At 36.4% G+C, this 5641-nt stretch overlaps 1 long non-coding RNA gene across 1 annotated transcript; it reads left to right on the forward strand.

The window, feature by feature from the left end:
- The first annotated feature begins 3614 nt into the window (after positions 1-3614).
- LOC119770333 lies at positions 3615-4642 on the forward strand. Its single transcript, XR_005278783.1, has 2 exons — positions 3615-3766; positions 4410-4642. It is a non-coding gene; the product is annotated as an uncharacterized LOC119770333 (long non-coding RNA).
- Positions 4643-5641: the final 999 nt, after the last annotated feature.

Consider the following 5641-nt stretch of genomic DNA (forward strand, 5'->3'; position numbering starts at 1 on the left):
TGCATCCCTGCACAACATCACACACGGCGACGCCTGTGATGAGATATATTGGTTTACATTTATGACGGTGTGTCATCCTGCCAATACGCCGCTGCTTTTTCGTTGATGAGGCGAAAGAATTTTTTTTCAGTTAGTTTACGCTACTTTTGTTACCAATTTTAAACATATTGAATAGATGGGTGGAAAAAAGTGATAAATTTAAATTGGGATGGCAACGCGCTTACAATGGATTGGTGTCATGTTTTGCAGTGGCATTTGCACATGCAGCGAGTGAGTTTTTTTTTTTTCGAGCATAATTTTGCGTGTGTGAGCTTATCTGGGTTTTTTAGCGTGAAGATAAACAGCATGGAGGAATATTTTGGCATGTACAAGCAGCTAGGCGATTGATTAATAGATAGTTGGGTACTGTTCGAATGAGGAAAAGTATTGAACTTGGTATTTGGAAACCATAAATTAAATTTTGAAGGTTAACACTACTGAATGAGCAGCTAACATGTACTACAAGCAAATTACATCTATTTTTCATAGAAAGTGTGTTGAATACATCGCTAAAAATTTGTAAATTTGGAGGGTGTAATTTTAAAAGGTTGAATATTTCCTCTTTTATGTTGTAATTTTACCTCAATTCTATCTGAGAAAGTGACATTACAACAGAAAAGTGGTTAAATTACACGCTTTTAGAGGTAAAATAACACTTTTTTTTAGATGTACTATTACCATGACCATGGTTTGAAAACTGGTGGGTAAAAAAGCTAAATTCATAAAAAACGAAGTTGACTTTATAGCACCCGCCGCGGGATTCGATCCAGCAACCTTTTGAATTTTTCTGCATTTCAAATCGATTTTAGCATGTTTGAGTTCATTCAAAAATATTTTTATTTGTACAAAACCGCAAAAAGTTTTTTTACAAAATTTAGTTTTATATGTGTCAATTATTTTTTTTTAAATGATCATTTCATCTGAGGGTGACAAGTAATATTTGATTTTTATTCATCTTCAGAAATACCCTCTAGCTCGATTTTTAGGGAAAAAAAACAAAATTTCACAAAAAGGTGGTGTTAAATTTGTTGGATCTTTTTTAAGTATGAGACTCTTATAAAAATGTAATGGCAGACAACTTTGTCGAAGACTGCATAACGATCCGAATCAACACTGACGAATTATTAGCGATTTAAAGTTATGAAAAGATTTTTTTTCACCGTATTTAACAATTTATAGCAACGCTAAAACCAAATTCAAAAACTTTGAAAAATGTTTGCATCAGCCTAAATTAATTGATGTTTTGCAATGTTTTTGCTGGTATCATAACTGCCAAGATGAATAAAGCATTTTGCGATACTTTTTGATAATGGGCTAACCATTTTATATTTATCTTTTTTTTTTTTTTTTCGAGGGAAGATAGTATTGCCAAAAACCAGATGAAACCAGATGAAACGAACAAGCACATCGTCCATCAAGTACGTTTTATTCACATTTCCTTTCAAAATGCATCGCGTGGTTGGTAAATTCTTAAGCTGCAAGCATACAAAATCGATATCTCAAGAGATTTAAATTCTCCCAACATTCGAAAAAATGATTCTTATGTAAAATCGTCTGGGAACACGATGGTGAAGTTCGATTTAAAATTATATCGCGTGAATATTGAGAAAATTGCGTGTAAAGTTTTTAATTTCGCATAACACATCAAAGTTTGATTTCAATCGAAATTCTGATGAAGCCATTCAATTCAGCGTCGAATTTCCTTTAAAAATAGTTTGTCGAGTTTTGTTCTATATTTTTTTGTTCTCAAGATATGGCTATTTAAAAAAATAGTTTTTTTTTTTTTTTTAAATACAACAATCGCAAAACTTTGTGCCGGTGCCAAAAAAGGGGTTGTCCGATTTGGTTCAAAATTTTCTCACATGTTTTTTTTACATTCACTAATTTATTTTTATTAGGTCCTCTTCGGTACCGAGACCTGGTTTGTCCTTCTTCCATGCTGCCGGTTTCGGCTTGGACGCCTGCTGCCTCGACTGGATGAACTGCGCACGTTTGGGGCAACTACGGTCCAGACCCTCGTGAGATCCGGAGCAGTTAGCACACTTTTTGGGTTGAGTTACTTCGTCTTTACACTGTTCCGTTTTGTGGAATCACCAACAGTTGTTGCATCGGCTTTTTAGATAACAATTCTTGGCTCCGTGTCCCAGGCGGAGGCAATTCCTGCACTGGGTCACGTTGGGTTGCGTATTCCGATAGGCCTCTAATCAGACGATGACTGGTCCCATTTTCTTCATTGCACTCAGCTTCTTGAGGTTCGTGTGTCCCTTGGGAAAGAAGACAATGTAAGGGGTTTCACCCACGGTGGACTTTTCCTTCCGCTTGATGGCCTTCACATCCAAAACATCAAGGTTATGATCCTCCTTGAGTCGATTCTTGATAATCTCCACATCCACTTCTGGGAGTCCTCGCAGAACGACCCGGTATGATCGTTCGCTTCGTCGATCGTGCGTGTAGAATTGCAATTTGTACTGAAACAGCAGCTCTCGAACGGTGTAAATTCCTCCGCGGAAAAACACGTCACTTTTATTCCGCTCCGGGTCAGCTTGTACTCCGGTTTCACTTTGCACAGGGCCATTATATCCAGACATCTGTTAAAGCCCATGTTCGTTACCACCAGAGGTGGTTGCTTTTGTTTACCGGCAGATTTTCTGGGTTCTGGAACCGCCGAGGCGTCTCCTCCTCCTGCTGCACTGGGATTGTTGTTGTTTTTGTCGCCCGCTAGCGAGCTGAATTTGTTGCTGCTGAGCAGGGTCTTCTCAACGTTTTCTCCTTCGATGACGATTCCGGTGACCTCGCTGGACTTCTTCCGCTTCTTATTCCCACGGACGGGCCGAAAATCTTCCTCATCGGAAGATTCCTCCACCTCCATCCGTCAAAAACCTCCAAGCACGCGACATGACAACACGAGCAAAACACGTTCTCACATGTTTTGATAGTATCAATTGCTTCACAAAATTTGAGCTTGATCAGAGAAAGTGCATTTCGAGTTGGCACGAAATGACCCTTAAATGACTCACATATTATTATTATTAGTTTTATTAAAGACACCCCGAGCATGGGTAAAAAACAAGGGAAATGCGTAATAATACCTTTCTCTGGTTTCAATACCAAATTTTGGTATTCCTGGACCCTTTGAAATTTGTCTTAAGGATTATGCAAGAGCAAAATGTGGTATCATACCAATTTACGGTATTGTTTTGATATTGCAAAATTGCAGAAATTGTCAATGGTCGAACACCACATTTTGGTATTCTTTTGGTATTCTTCATGTAAACTTATGTCAACAACAAAAACAATGACTTTTATATCCCGCCGTCTGACATGCATGATTTCTAAAACCCGCCAAACAAATCGCAGCAAACTGGGTTAAACGGATGAACATTTCCTTGTCAAATAAAATTATTTGTTGTTGACTAGTCAAGCATCTCTGCCGATTTTTTAAAATAATAAGTTCGATCCTCCTGAGCCTAGATTTGAGTCAAGGAAGGTTTTTTTTCCCTTGTAGAGCCTTTGCACCACCTCGACCAGTAATTAGGAATATTGTGGTATGGCTCAGTTTAAAATTTGCGAATCAGTCTGGTCGGCTCAATTGAGTTGAGACGACCGTTTGTTGATTTTGCACACAGTCCCAGTTTGGTTCAATTCTGTGATTAAATCTAGAACTTTGCTGGGCTTCAAACTCCATACATCGGCAGCTTTCATAAACCCACTTCCAAGAATGGCTAATGTATGTTTAAGGCCACCAACTGTACGGATTTTTTCCTTACCGTACGGATTTTCGACCTTCTCCGCGGATTTTTAACAGGCCGGAATTTTTGTACGGAATTTTTCGCATAATACGGATTTGTACGGAATTTTAACAATTTTTTAAAAATTTCATTGCTTTTTTGATTGGGCTAAGCTTTCTCTAATTAGATATTTTTATTTAACTGTCAGTTTGATTTTAAAGGGATTACTTGCATAATTCTTCGGGGTTTCCTCAGTTCAAACCTGATTGTCAATGATTGTTCTTTTGAAAATCCTTACAAAACATATTTATTAAATAAAAGATCAAATTTTGGCTTGTGAAAACCTTGTGTTGTGCTTGTATTTATAGGACCTCTAGAAATGTTTTCGTGAAAACACTAACAACGATATTATTTGTAAAAGCAAACTTGACATTTCGTAAACTTTCAAACGTCTATCAAAAAGATTTTTAATTCCCAAATTCCAAACTTATCTAAATAATTCTTTGACAGTTTTTGTTATACCATGGTGTCATATTGGTAAAGTATACGGATTTTGGCTCAGCAAGAGTTGGTAGCCTTATGTATGTTTATGTTCTGAGGTTTCAGTCTGATCATTACATTAGCTACATGCACTACTTTCAGCCCAAATCTGAATTTCAAAAAATATTCCTGAACAGCCGCTGAGCCAACCACAGATAAAACTGACTACGGCAAGCCAAACGATTCTTCATCCAAAAGACTTGTTCGTACGAATTTTGGTGGTTTCAGTATCAGGACTATGTCGATGAGTGTGAATGAGAATGAGAACCGTCCTCAGATATTTTAAGAAGTAAACCAAATCGAATAACTCATAAAAAAAGACAAAGCAAAAATAAGTAGTTTTATTATTAAAATACAACTTATGACTAGGTAGATCACAACATTACAAATCCGAGCGACACAATTCACGTTCACTTGGTCGAGCGAGGAAAGGAGCGTTTTCCAGGGCCTTTTAAGGTGGGATCCGGAAGGCGTTCGCAACGTGCTGCCGTCCCTTTGGTCTGGTTGATGTGTGCTCGGTGACGGCACGAGCTTCCGATGGTTTGGAGCGAAATCATTTTGAAAGCTGTTTAATGAATAAAAACTAAATGATAAATAAAAAAAGCAAAAATATGTACTACTAACCAATCCTTGAACCAATCGCTTGCACGCCCGTCAAAAATTTTCACCAAACTGAAAATTATGTTAACAACACCCAGTTTGCTGCGATTTGTTTGGCGGGTTTTAGAAATCATGCATGTCAGACGGCGGGATATAAAAGTCATTGTTTTTGTTTTTGACATAAGTTTACATAAAGAATTTATTATAATAATTAATTATTAATAATTAAAATTATTACCAATTTTGACAAAATAATTAATTTTGCGCTTAAATGATGTCTCAAAGCGAATGCTTTCATTGAAAACCAGAAATTTCAAACTTGATTTTAAACATTTTCGATATACCCCCTAAAGAAATGACTTGAAATTGTGAAAAATTTTCTAAGTCAGGATGGCACATTTTGGTATTATTTTGGTATTGAAGTGTTCCTATGAAACAATGGATTTTTTTTATTTTGACTAGATAATTAATTTCACGCTAAAATTACTTGAAACCCAAAAATGTTAAAGCTTATTTTCAAAATTTTTGATATACCCACTAAGATTTTTTTTTAAATCGTTAAAATTTCTCAAAGTCGGGATAACCAAATACTTTGAAAAACGAGTCAATCGACAGATTATTGAATTTTGGTGAATTTCAATCCAGTTTCATTTTAATAACATTCATTTTCCCATCTTCTAATTTTTCAGAAGCTTCAAGAATTTCAAGCACAGGCCTTTCATCAATGACAAATG

The sequence above is a fragment of the Culex quinquefasciatus genome, chromosome 3 (genome assembly GCF_015732765.1).
Source record: "Culex quinquefasciatus strain JHB chromosome 3, VPISU_Cqui_1.0_pri_paternal, whole genome shotgun sequence".
NCBI classification, from domain to species: Eukaryota; Metazoa; Arthropoda; class Insecta; order Diptera; family Culicidae; genus Culex; species Culex quinquefasciatus.